The sequence below is a fragment of the Dipodomys merriami genome, unplaced genomic scaffold (genome assembly GCF_024711535.1).
Source record: "Dipodomys merriami isolate MVZ:Mamm:240054 unplaced genomic scaffold, mDipMer1.0.p SCAF_8, whole genome shotgun sequence".
Taxonomy (NCBI): Eukaryota; Metazoa; Chordata; class Mammalia; order Rodentia; family Heteromyidae; genus Dipodomys; species Dipodomys merriami.
In genome coordinates this window covers 13,835,974-13,850,321 of record NW_027206401.1, presented here as the reverse complement: position 1 = coordinate 13,850,321, position 14,348 = coordinate 13,835,974, and the positions used below count along the sequence as shown (strand labels likewise).

Sequence of the window (14,348 nt, the reverse complement as noted above, 5' to 3'; positions counted from 1 at the left end):
GGCTAGCACTCTACCACTTGAGCCACAGCACCACTTCCGGCTTTTTTCCTTTTTGTTTATGTGGTGCTGAGGAATCGAACCCAGGGCCTCATGCATGTAAGGCAAGTGCTCTACCACTGAGCCACCTTCCCAGCCCCAAGTAATTTATTTTTTAAGCCACCTAGATGCATTGGATGTGCTTCTCTATGTGCTTTAAACACTTCCAGCTTTATCCCAGTAAACTGAGCGCTTTCTCATTTTTTTGTCATAAAAATGTGTAAATACCTTTTTCCATCTGATACTTAATGATGCCCTCTATTTATACTGTCAGCAAATAGCCCAGCATCACCAAACTAGGTAGAATGTGTATGTCTCGTCTATTTTCCAGTGGGTAGCATTATCCATCTAGGGAGGATGCGGTCAGGTGGATATATTCATAAGATATGGAAAATCCTATTAAAAAACGTGTGGCTTTGTGGGGGGGGGGGAAACACTCAACTTAAATGTTTTTTCCAATGGAAAGATTTGGAAAAATTATATTAAGTAAGCCAGGCCCAAAGAAACATAAGACCCATGGTTTCCCTTATTTGCAATAGCTAGAATAGGTTAGACAAGCAGAAAAGGTCAAAAGCTATGTACATATGACCATATAAGATGATGTTAAGTGAAATGAACACCAAGATAGGGACACAGTGGATTTTTCTTTCTTGCTATTGTTTTTAACGTATTTATAATGTACTATGATTTCTTTTGTTTCTTTTGTATGTTCTTCCCACGCTATAACCCGTTTTCACTGTATTTGATGTCAGTGTCCTGCTTCTTGTGTATACATTTTTTATAATTTGGGGAAGGGAAAGGAAATAACAAAATGCTTAAATCAGGATACAGATTGACCCATTGTAACAATGAGATATACAAGACACTATGTTGAAAACAAACTTTACAACTTCAGTGGGAGGGGGAGGAGTTAGAGAGGTGGGAGGGAAGGGATGGTAGGGGAAATACAAAGGGTGGGTAACAACGCTCCATAGGCAATATACTCATTACCTTACTCATGTAACTGTAACCCCTCTGTACAGTATTTTTACAATAAAAACATTTTAAAAATGTGTCTTCCAGTGGGGAGAAAAAGATTAGTAGTTAGATGACATGTAATATAGATCGTGATTATAACTCATTGGTGAGGATGGGCTGCCTTGGCTGACATCTCCATTTAAGGATTGAGGGCGAAGTCATGCATTGCTATTGTTTAACCTATGTTTATTATCTTCAAGTAGTTGTACAAAGGAGCTGCCAGTCACCGAAGCAGCTGATGAATACACTGCATCTTGATCAATGTCACCCCTTTCCACATTCTCACCCACCCCTCCCAACCCACCCTTTCCTCATTTTTCTTAATTTGTAGAACACATAGTGAATTTTTCTTGCCCTTTATCAAAGTAGTTTATGTGCACAGTGCATCTTGATCTTTGACCCACCCCCTCCCATAGTTTTCTCAGTTCTGTGGTATATACAATGAATTCTTGTCCACATTCTCCCCTTGTTCTCCATTCTTCTACTACTTTCTCCTTGGCTCTACCCCTACTCTTACACTAAGATAGTAAGTACCAGGAAATAGTGCTATTTTTACTGGGAAGGTTAAACTTCGGCAAATGACTGAAGTCACACGAGACACCATCTGGTCAATGTCCATCCACTGAAGAGGAAGAAAGTGAAAAATTTCTGACAAGCATCTTTTTTCAAGAAATTCCAAAGTTTTCCATGTAATAGCTTCATAAATTTAGTCAACTTCCCATTTTAAACTACTTTTGGAGTAAATTTACCCAAACCCTGCCTTTTATGCCATATTACATGTGAGATATGACTTTTAGGAAATAATATATTGATTTTCTGTAAGAAAAAAATCCAAAACTGTTAAAAATCTTAAAAAAGACTCCATGGAAATAAACTTTAGAATCTACAGAGAAATTCAAACATCAATTCTCAATAAACAATCAATAGGCTTTTCATATGTATTCTTACCATTTTGTTCCATGAACGCTTAAGTGACCTACATATTCACTTCTGATTCCATACACAAGAGCTCGAGAAAGCAGAGGAAGTCCAGAGTTTACTTTGTCTTGAGTTTTTTACTTCTTTCTCATCTATGCTTTAGTGTGGGAACTTTGTGCTCCTAGTTTCCAGTTACTACCACTGGGGACCCCAGGAAGTGAGTTGGGTAATCTAGGTTACCAGAGATGCTACTGGACAGTCTTATCAGAGGAACCACCCTCTGAGGTCAGCTAGATTGTTGAAGCACAGCACACTAGCCAGGCTTCCATCACTGCCAAAGACAGTGTCCTTGGTAGAGAATGGTGTATTTGTGATGGGCCACAGAATGTGAAACATACAAGCTTTAAAAATAGATTTCTCTTGATTTTTATTTCTTTTATGGCTAGAGAGGTTGAGCATTTCTTCATGTGTCCATTGGCCATTCTTATTTCCTCTTCAGAGAAGTTTCTCTTTAAGTCTTTAGCCCACTTATTTATTGGGCAGTTGTTTCTTTGAGGATTTGTTCTTGGGGGATTTAATTTTTTGAGTTCCAGCTGTATTTTAGATATGGGACCCTTGTGTGTTGTATGGCTAGTGAAGATCTCCCACCTCACCCCAGTTACAATGGCTATAATCAAGAACACTAATAACAGATGCTGGAGGGGAATGTGGACAGAAGGGAACCCTACTGCATTGTTGGTGGGAGTGTAAACTTTGGAAAGCAGTATGGAGGTTCCTCAAAAGACTCCACATAGAGCTCCCCTATGACCCAGCAATCCCACTTTGGGGCATTTACCCAAATGATCACAAACAAGACCATACTAAAGCTACCAGCACAACTATGTTTATTGCAGCATTATTTGCCATAGCTAAGATATGGAACCAACCCAGATGCCCTTGAGTAGATGAATGGATCAAGAAAATGTGGTATATATACACAATGCAATTCTATGCCATCAGAAAGAATGACATTGCCCCATTTGTTAGGAAATGGAAAGACTTGGAAAAAATTATACTAAGTGAAGTAAGCCAGGACCAAAGAAACATAGGTCCCATGTTTTCCCTTATTTGCAATAACTAGTTTATATCTGAGACAAGCAGAAAAGGTCAGATAAGATGATGTTAAGCAAATGAACCCCAAGATAAGGACACAAGTGGTTTTTTTTCTTGCTTGCTATTGTTTTTAATGTATTTATGAAGTATGTGATTTTTTTGGTTGCTTTGTATGTCTCTCCCCCATGGTATAACCCCTATTTTCACTGTATTTGATGTTGATATAATTTGGGGAGCAAAGGGAAAAAACAAATTGTTTAAATAGAGATACAGGTTGACCCATTGCAACAATGAGATGTACAAGACGCTATGTTGAAAAACGAACTTTACAATTTAGGGGGGGAGGGGGAGATGTAGTTGAGGAGGTGGGAGGGAAGGGATGGTAGGGGAAAAACAAAGGAGGAAGCAACAATGATTGATGAGAAATGTACTCATTACCTTGCTCATGTGATTGTAACTCCTCTGTACAGTATTTTCACAATAAAAACATTAAAAATAGATTTCTCTTTAATTTTTAAAGCTTCATATTGATATTTCAGGGTTTCCTTTTGGGTAGCATTTGTCATAGTTGTTCCCAGTACAATAATGTGTGTGTGTGTGTGTGTGTGTGTGTGTGTGTGTGTGTGTGTGTGTGTGTGTGTGTGTTCATTTGATCAATTCCAGTAGAGTCAGTGGGGGATCTGCCATTAGAACTCCTTTACCTTCCTCCACCTTCAAACTGCTGAAATGACTAAATTTTAGATATGGTGGACTGATGGGTAGCTGCCAGGATTTGGTTCAGTTGTAAAAGTACAGCACAAGGTGCTCCTGGGGTAATAAAGAGTTTCATTGCCTTGACTGTGAAGAGTCCAAGCAGAACTGTGGACATTCAAATAAAATGGTTCGAGAGCATGAATGTCAGTTCTATTCCTAGGGCAGCACACCGCGGCAGACTGCTAGGTGACTCTGTCCTTAGGGTTTGAAATGCTGAATGGAGATGCCTTCCCTGCCTCTCATCTCTTGGCTGCAGTGCTGGGATGAAGGGAGCTATAGCAAGCACCAAGCTAACAACTGAGTTTCAGCTGTACTTGCAAACACCTCGCTGGGCAGTATAATAATGCACAGCCAGAGCTCGGTGATGGGAAGGCACACAAGAATGATGAGAAAGAAATGCCTTGGATTGTGAATTTTTCCTTAAAGAGTCCTAGGATGCACTGATGTCTGCTTGGATTCTCTGTCCACATACAAACGCAACACAGCTTTAGTTACATGTAATCCATCTCTTCATCCTGCTCCTCGAAGAGAAAGCCAAACTACTTCATTAGTGTTCCCTTCTCAGTGACTCTTCCCGTCTGTTCTATTTTAAATTGGTTGGAATTTTGTGTGACAAAAACAGAAGGGAACACAAGGCAATTATGAGAGAAGTTTGCACTACATTTAAACATCTGTTGAGGTGTGAAATGATTTTTAACCTGTGATGCAAGGTCAAGACAGCAGGCCTGGAATAATCCTAACTGGAGAGGATGTAAGGAATCCCAGAGGCAAAAAAATAAAAAGAAAGAAAGAAAAAGAAAAGAAAATGATAGGTTTATTTTTAAGCTACCTGAGAACAGATTTAGGTTTACAAATAGTTCTCATTTCATGGTATTTTGTCTATCAGACCTGTTTGTACTCCTTTAGCAGGACTTGAAATGTACAAATGTAGCCTTGGGTTTAGATGGTGCAAGTGCAGCTGTTAAATGCATGAACAGAACTCGAGTAATTTAAGAACAACTGTGAGTATGCATTAAAGACCAGAATTTGGCCCTCTGCAGGTAGGATTATAACAAAACAACTCCAATTAAATCGGAAAGAATACTAATAGAATAAAACTCAAATGAGCTCTGCATTGGTCTTGCCTAAATTACCCTGGCCTTTGATCACGTGGTAGACTAGCTTTTGATCATGATGGAGAAGCCCCAGACCTCTGGGAGAAGACCACTTCTCATCTCCCCCTCTCTTTATAAGGGAAGGGGGAGTCAACAGAGGACCCGAGGACCACAGCCAACATCTAAGTGGATTACACAGATCTAACCCATGTCTACTAAATACTCCAACAGGTGGTAGAAATTAAAGGACCCTAAGGGAGGGCAGATGGATTATCATGATTGCGTGAGATCCTCAGCATCATTAGAATTTATTATATGTTTTATAGGGGAAAAACACGGAACAGAGGTGTTACAGCCTCATAAATCCCCCACGATCGAAAGTTCTTCCCTCAATTCTGTGTTCCCCCCTTTTGATTTCCAGCTCCTGTCCATTCCTTTCTTTGGAGTTACTTGGAGACACATTTTTTTTCTAGATCAAGGGAAAGGAAATCTGTCACCGCGTTTGAATCCTTCTCAAAGGTTCATTTCTTCCCTCTCTGTCAAAGGACACAAATCAGATGTCCTCCAAGGGACCCAAATCAGATGTCCTCCAAAGCACCGTTTTCCATTTCTCCAGCAGGGGGCGCCGCTGCCCCGCATGAGTGCTCGGAGGGAGATTACGCAACGCTGCGGGCGCAGGCTGGGGACCCGAAGATGCGGAGACTGGAGGACCAGGGGATGCTCGCGCAGCCCGCAGCCCCACGGGGGGCACCCCGGGGGAGAGGTGCCCAGGGGAGACCTCCTCATTCCCACGCAACCCCAGAAACGGCTCCGCTGTTTCCCTGGTTGACTTGCAGGGGCAGCGCGGGCCCAGGGCTCCCGCTTCCTGGCTTGAAGGGACTTCCCTGGCTTTCTAGCTTCTTTCCGCACTAAACCGTGATCGCTGTTGTGGGCCGCTTCCCTGCGCGGCCAGGGGCTGGAACCGCAGCGTGAGCGTCTCCTGCCATCTTTTGTAATCCCCCCATCGCAGCAGGGGTCCTGCAGGTGGTGTCCATCTGTCTCCCGGCTGCCTTCCCAGCAGCGCATTCCAAAAGAGGCCAAGGGGAGGGAGGGGGGAGGGAAGGAGGGCGCCCAGTCCCTTCCCCAAGACGCTCCACCCATCCGGGAAAGAGACCTGTGTTTAGAGAGTTGGGGGACCCTGGAGAGAGGGTTTCATCCATTGGCTTCCGTGTGTTATTGTATTCGTTTTCCATGCCCTTCCAATAGAGAGATGGCCCTTTTGCATACTGCATCCTAGAAAAAGATTCTGGCAAAGGGGGAGGTAAGAGGTACTGTGGAGGGCTGGGAAGGCGGCTCAGTGGTAGAGTATCTTGCCTCGCATGCATGAAGCCCCTGGGTTCCATTTCTCAATATCACATACACAGAAAAAGCCAGGAGTGGCGCTGTGGTTCAAGTGGTAGAACGCTAGCCTTGAACAAAAGATGCTCAGGGACAGTGCCCAGGCCCAGAGTTTAAGCCCCAGGACAAGGAAAAAAAAAAAAAGAGGTACTGTTGAATTCTTTCTGGTAAGGAATGGAGGATCCTGTTTTACTCCTTTCTTTTCTTAATTGCATTATAAGGAAAAGCATTGCATGACCTCCTAACCTTGAGATGACTTCTTCCATTCAATTTAGTGCAGCTGCTGATCTGTTTTCTAACATTATATGTGGAAGTGTTACAATATTGCAATTAGGTTAAAAATCTGTTTTGAATTTTTTAACATTTGCATCTTATTCTTCCCAATGCATCATATAAATATATTTATTTAGACCAAAATGGAAAAATATTAAAGGTAGTTCTGTTTTTTATTCTTTTCTCGTCTTTTTTTTTTTTGTCAGCTGTGGGGCTTGAACTCTGGGTCTGGGCGCTGTCTCTCAACTCTTCAGCTCAAGGCTAGCACTCTACCACTTGAGCCACAGCACCATTTCCAGTTTCCTGGCCATTTATTGGTGATAAGAGTCTCACAGACTTTCCTGCATGGGCTGGCTTTGAACCATGACCCTCAGATCTCAGCCTCCTGAGAATCTAGGTGTGAGCCATCAGTGCTCCGCCTTTTTACTTTTTTTACAAAATATTTTACTGTTGTGGGCCTCCCAAGGCTACTGATTTTTGCACATATGTGTAATTCCTTAGTAAACGTACCTACAGAAGTTGAGGACTCATGGATATTTTAACATATTCCTGTGTTCTTGCAAATGTTCTTCCAAAAGTACTGTGTCAATATCTACTTCCATCCACAGACGTCCTTTTCATATACTTGGCCAATCTTGTAGATTACAAATAGTATTGCATTGTTTTCATTTGCCTTCCTTTGCATTATTTTCCTCCTGAATTTCTCAGATTACTTTGAACAGGCTTAGATTTCTGACAGAAGCAACAAAAGATCAAAGTGAATGGCAGTCAAAAGAACAAAAGAAATGTAGTGGCTCTGAAGATTCTGGTTGACAAAAGCTGTTTTACACGTACTAAGGACCTAGAGTAGACTGTGTGTTCTGATTCCTCTAAGTGCATGTGCTAATGGTGAATCCCTCAGGTGATGGTAGTGGAGCCTTTGGAGGGGTGTTAGGTAGTGAAAGTGGAGTCCCCATGAAAGAAACCCCAGAGAAGAGACCCCAGAAAGCTCCCTTGCCTTCCATAGAGTGAGGCGTACAGTGAGAGGCTACCATGCCTGATCCGGGAAGTGGGCTCACCAGACTGGATCTGAATGTGTCTCTTGGACTTTCAGCCTCCAGACCCTAGAGGATTTCTTGGTTTTTATAAGCCATCCAATCTGTAAGGTTTGTCTATAGCAGCCCAGAGGGATTGATGGCCAGGAAAATTAGAATGGAACTCTTCCGTGGTGATTCAGGTTAGCATTCTTTCAATTACGTTACTTAATGACATTAAAAGCCTTACACAATCCTCAGAAAGTCTAATTGCAAAAATCCTAGGCATGTTGGCTTTGGGGATAGCCTCACATAAGACAGGACTGTGACTTTAAAGGAGGTGAGTTTGAAGAAGTCTTATTTACCTTATGACTCAAAGCCAGGCAGTGGGTGTGGGTGGTGCATACAGGTGTGCATGCATCTCTCTTCTTGGGCTGTGCAAATGTGCATATCCTCCCAGATGGCATCCCTTCCTGTTTTAGCTGAGTGTGAAGGCAACAGGAGCCTGAGCTAGGAAAGAGACAATTAGGAGAGGGAGCTGTGCTTTTGGGGAAGTGAGTCAATTTACCAAGCCACCAATTGACTGCAAAACAATTTGCCAAATACCCAAGTCAATTTACTAAGCTACCAATGTACTGGAAAACAATTTTCCAAATGTCCAACCTACACAATTTCAAGGATGTTTAGAAAGATTGTGTCTCATCCTTGCCCGGTGCGTTCTTTGGCCTATCTCCCAGGCTGTTTTGTTAGAGAGGCAGGGATAAATTCAGAGGCAAGGAGAAAGGAAGGGAAGAGCTAGGGGCGAGGAAGAGCACTAACATTTGTAAACACTTTCAGTGAGTCAGAAATCTGGTCATTATAGTGTTAGTAAATTGGCTTTCAACAAATTGGTTCAGAGCTCTCACCTGATACTTTCTGCCAGAAACAACTCAGTTTGCTTTTCTTTCTTCCCCATTCAATGTTGTGATTCACCTATTCCTTGAGATTGGTCACGCCATTAGTGAGAATGAGCCCCACATCCTCCACTTGATGTGGGGAGGAAAGATTTAACTGGTGGCTGAATTAAACATTAATGTGGACTCTTTAGACAAGGTAGGCCAAACTCCATGAATGGGTAAAGATGTTGAAGTAGAAGGATGTTTTTAGGGGTAAAATGAGGAGGATTCTATGGGAAATTTTGCAATAGGAATCGTTGATAACAAGATGACATCCGTCCAAGATTAAACAGACAGTTGTTGGGGAGAAGCTGTTGTGGAATAATTCTATGCAAGGTCATATCTCTGGCCATCTATTGTGAATAGTTCTTCTCACCAAACACATAAGCATGAGATTCCCCTCCTTCATAGCCTTCTGGTTTAATCCATTGTGACTTGTTATTTTTGTTCTTAAGGCATACCAAAAGTTATGACTGACAACTTGGACACCCGTAATAATATTTAATATTATATGCAAAGTCTACAGGGTGATAGTGATTGAAAATCAGTTCTCTTATTATCCCAAATTCTAGGAAGCCCTATTGTTGGATGAATACGCTCTAATCTTCACCATGCTTTTCCTTTCCCTTGGCCCATTTCTACCCTTCAGATAACTACCACTGATCCAAAATAAGCAAGCATCAGTTACTGTTCTCCTTGTGTTGGCCTCTGAAGTAAATGGCCGAGCATTTGATCCATTGGTACACAAGCAAGGATTTAGAAACCTCAGAGTTTGGCAAGAAGGACGGATTCTCACAGTGATCTGGTTTCTGGAGGAGAGACAAAGGAATGACTAGACATTTGGCACTGAGATGAGCTTCCTGCCACTCTGTCATGATTTTTCTAATAAAAGTAAATATTCTTTACCTGCTTGCATCTGACAAGTTATTTCTTTTCTACTGTGGTAGCCCTTGATAGGTAAGAGCTAGGGAGGATTGAATGTGGTACAGAATAATGGTAAATAAACGTCACCTTTTCCAGAGCTGGAGATGTCATTCAGTGCTGGAGTGACTGTCTAACATTCATTGATCCATGGGTGGGAGATCTAGAACCAAGGGGGGGGAAAGTCAGCCTTCAACATGACGAGTCATAGCACATATATACATTATTCATAGTGTACCATTATGGTTTCTGTATGGGAACTGCTGACTTCAATATGCTTACCATGTTCACCGGAAGAAACATTTATTTATAGAAATCTCGACACAAGGCAGGGATAGGTCATGTAGCAAAATGGTCACCAACTTAACAGGGACTCACCAAGGATGTTGACAGAATTCGATGTTGAAGAAGATGGAAGAATGAGCTGAAGATGCTGTGAAGGACACAGTAGTCTGTGGCCCAAAGTGTAGATGAGGAGAAAGACTTGAGTGATGGATGCTAACATGATTGGTGTGTTACACTGGGTCTAGCAAAACCAGAGAGAAAGAACCCAGTATGAGTGCCACAGACGTCTAGGGTCAAAAACAATTTATCTGTAAGAGCAAAACACATTTTCTCTGGACCAAGCCTGAAATCATAATACAAGTATTCTTTTAAAGAATCCTATAGCTATATTAAGATTTGAGGCAGACAGTAACATAATTAATAAGTACCAAAGTGTTCACACGCCTTGTGTTTCATTTCATCCACATTCTACCCAACAGAAGGAACAATTCACACTTTACAAAAGGCAGCTTCACCTCTGATCTCTATGAACCGTTTTATTTCAAACACATCTTACTGTTACAATTTTGCCTGCTACTTGGCAGGGAAAAGGCTTTTCCATAGCACTCTCTACAGAGCCATCCAATTTTCTTGTAATATCCATCTGGTGTTTAGATCCATCTCTTGAAATGTGGGGCCATTAGAATTAGACCTGAAGTAGTCCATATAGAATGGAACATAGATTTACTTCACTTACAATGAGAGAAAGAAAGAAAAGATCATTGCATCATATAGCCAGAAGAATGGTTCTCTTAGAGAGCTTTGGAAGGCCAGCACTGTACCTTCCTAACTCATGACTTAAAAGTCTTAACTCTAAGTTCTTGTGTGATCACCTCTTTGGACTGATGCAGTAGGCCCTGTGGCGTGCTCTGGTCTAGATCATATTTTTAGTTTCTGACTGGAATCTATTGTTACTTCAGAATGTCTACCTCACTATTTACGCTATTTTTTTTTTGTCAGTCGTAGGGCTTGAACTCTGGGCCTAGGTGCTGTCCCTCAGCTCTTCAGCTTAAGGTTAGCGCTCTACCACTTGAGCTACAGCACCACTTCCGGTTTTCTGGTGGTTTATTGGAGATAAGTTTCACGGACTTTCCTGCCCAGGCTGGCTTTGAACTGCAATCCTCAGATTTCAGCCTCCTGGGTATCTAGGATTATAGGCATGAGCCACTGACACCGGCCTACCATTTATCCTATTGTGTTACTGACTCCAGTAATTCAATTTTTAATAGCAACCGATCTTAGTATTCTAATTAAAAATAAAGCAAAGAAAAAATAATTGAGAAAAATGGCATGTTACCTGAAGTTAAAAAAAATGCCTCGATAATGTAGTTATCAAAACATTGTCCAGGAATTTGTTTCTTTCAGGAAAAGAGGATTCTGTGTAGGGAGCAATGGGTTACTTTCAGTAAAGAGAGAAGAGATGCTAAGGTACAGAACACACACAGGCACTCAGGCCAATGACCAAACATCTTCCTTTCCTATTCAGGAAACACTTTCTAGAAATTCAGTAGATATAAGAAAGTCCAACTTAGTAATACATATTAACAATATGAATCTAGGAAGTGTTGTCTAATCAAGGAGTTCCATCCTGTTGTAGATGATGCAGCACTTACTAAGAAGGGCAGTTCAAGGTCACTCAGCTCAGCCTCCATGCTGAGGTAGGAGTTCTCCTTACAAAATCCTACCAGGAAGAGAAACAGCAGGAGGAGGGAGTAGGCAGACACAGGGAAGGCAATGGGGTGGTGAATGTGAAAATGAACATAGACCTCTATGAAAGCTTCATGAAGAAACACATTGATTTGAGCAATTAATATATGCAAATAAAAAAGAAAGAAAGAAGGACCCCAGTCATGGCCTGGGGCCTCTACCTGTTTCCATGCAGCACGGAGTTCACAGAACCTGAAGAAAAGCCCAGGAGGTTATTGATCGTCCAAGTGGTTATGTTCAGGCAGATCATGTTTTTTCCTTTGTGTTTTTGCTTTCCCTCTGTTGATCCAGAAAGAAGTAAGTTCCCTTAGACACCACTGCCCTGACTTGACATAGCACATGCCCTGGAGGCAGTTTCTGGTCTCCCAGATCGGTGCCTTCCTTCCACTGTAAATCAAATATGTGACCTCTGCTTAAATTCAATTCACCTTCTGTTATGGGTTTCAGTTTTTTTCTATTCTGTTTCTTTCCTTTTACAGATCTGCATCTGTCCATTGCAAATGGAATTCTTTTGCTAACTGAAATATCGCCTATATTCATGGTGTCGTTTTTGTATTTTATCACTGAAACTCTCAAATGCGTACAGAAGTAGATATGTGCACCCAACATGTCACCCGCTCTGCACTTGTCACTCAACTGTAAATATGTCAAACTTTAGCCAATCACATTTATCTCTATCCCCATGAAGTTTCCCTCCGTCCTATGGTGTTTGAAAGCAAATCCAGGTTGGAATCTAATGCAGTCCGTAAAGATTTACGGTTCCTCTAAAATATAAGGACTCTGACTTTTCACAACCACAATACCATTATCATTGCCATCAATTTAAAAATGATTTTTAAATACCATCAAACTATGTGTTGTTACATTTCTCTTTTTTGCTTCCTTTCATCAGGATGATGTAAGTTCATATTTTTACAATTTATCACTTAAGACTCTTGATCTACCAGTGTTTTTCTCTATCTCATTCAAGTTTATCCATGCAGTTTTGGTTCTCAGAAAAAAATAGAGCTGGTTGCAGTGATTCATGCCTATAATTCTAGCTACTCAGGAGGCTGAGATCAGGATGATTATACTTCAAGGCCAACCAGGGCAAAAAAAAGTTCACTAGACTCTATTTCATCCAATAAAATTTGTGTGCAGTAATGCCTTCTGTAATCCCCAGTATATGAGAAATAGCAATAGGAAGATAATGATCCAGGAAAGCCTGGGGAAATGCCAAGACTCTAAAAAATAGCAAAAACAATTAGAAGGGCTAAGGATGTGGCTCAAGTGACAGAGCATCTTCCTAGCAAGTAGGAGACCCTGAGTTTAAACCCCAGTACTGTGGAGAGAAGGAAGGAAGGGAAGGAGGGAGGGAGAGAGGGAAGAAGGGAGGTTGGTTACTTTTCTTAGAAGGATTTTTAGACTTGGGATTTTTTGTGTGTGTTTGCATTATATGGTTTAATATTTCCTTTGTCAACCAATAGAGGACAAATTGGTACACTATTTCTAGGTGTGAAAGCACTCTGGTTCAGGAATGATTCAGGATCACTCCTAGGAGGTTTTGAGTGCTTCAGTCAGGAGGATCATAGTATCTAGGAGTTTCTGTTTTGGCTCCTGATGACGTTAAGTCCATTAATTCAAATGATGCCACCTGCATCATTCTTTTCGGTTCTTAAGAGGGGTATCTCTTTAAACAGTCAAATTCCCTTGTCAATTATTTGTTTGTCCTGAAGTAAAGTTTATAGAGGAAAAATAGAGAAATGCTTATGTTTATGTCCAATAACCATTTAGCTCCTGTTAGGTCTGCCCAGGAACATGGTTCCTTGCTTTTGTTTTCTCTCCATGTGAAACCCAGCATAGACCCTTTCCCCTTTGTTCTCTCTCAGAGCACAACTGCATGTAGCTCTCCCCAGAAGTCCCCACCTGGCTCCTGTAAGGCAGGTAACTGGTGGATGAGCACCTGCAGGCCAGTGGGTGGTTCCCCCGGCCCCCAGGCTCTGAGGTCACTTCCTCATCTGCTGTGGTTATACCTCCTTCTCATCCTTCCTATATAATCGCTCTCTGACATTAGTTCAAGCTACACCCTACTCTGGACTGTGGACTGGTAACTTTCCTCCCCCAACAAATTCTATTCTGTCTGAACCACAAGGCAGTCTCCTTTCTGCAATCCTTATATCCAATGCTGAAACCCTGGAGGGATGGTATCAGCAGTTGCTGGATTCTTTCCATGTCTTGCTGAGGGTCGACCCGCCTCCTGTCTGCCCCTCTTTGGACCCAGATTGTTGAAGGAACCCCACATCAGACCTCCCACTGTACCACTGATGGCTGTGCATCTACTACACCCCCTCTCCTCTCTGTCTGGTAAGTGACTCCCAGCTACGGGCCCTCTTTTTGTCTGTCTCTCTGGACCAAAGGGTAAATGCATGCAGATGGCTTCAAAACTTGACAAATACTGTGGTACTGCAAAGTGCCATCTTCACAAATCTTCTGTCGCTTTGTGTTCTCCCAACCAAGGAAAGAAATGAACTGACGATGTCAGGAGCTGCGAATGCTTGAAAATTGTACAATAAGGGTTTCTTGATATTTCATAGTGAAGACCATATTTCTATAAGTGTATTTTTTAGGCTGGACTTACTCTATTTCTGCCACACCAGTAAATATACTTATAGCCATTAAAAAAATTCTTAAGCAGAGACTAATGAGTAAGAAACTTTGCAAGTAACAAAAGGAGTCCCTAATTAAGAGGGATTGAGCATCCAGAATTTATCTACAAGAATTTCTAGGATTTCCTCCACTCCATTGTATCTAATGATCCCATTCTTTACTAGGACACAAGACAGTGTTGTTTTCTACAGACAACAGTTTTGAGCTTATGGGTTTCTATCATAGTTACACCCTTACTCAGT

The 14,348-nt window shown here is 41.7% G+C and overlaps 1 long non-coding RNA gene across 3 annotated transcripts in view; it reads right to left on the bottom strand.

Annotated features, from left to right (window-relative positions):
• The window catches only part of LOC138819403 (uncharacterized), a 235,007-nt gene that overhangs the window by 6,677 nt on the left and 213,982 nt on the right, over positions 1-14,348 (bottom strand). The window contains exons 2-5 of one of the 3 annotated variants that reach the window (XR_011369425.1): positions 9,808-9,955; positions 9,520-9,592; positions 7,939-8,083; positions 7,071-7,292 (exon numbers count right to left, since the gene is read on the bottom strand). This is a non-coding gene — a long non-coding RNA (uncharacterized lncRNA). The remainder of the gene's footprint in view (positions 1-7,070; positions 7,293-7,938; positions 8,084-9,519; positions 9,593-9,807; positions 9,956-14,348) is intronic. The other 2 variants (XR_011369426.1, XR_011369427.1) reach the window with 2 other exon arrangements.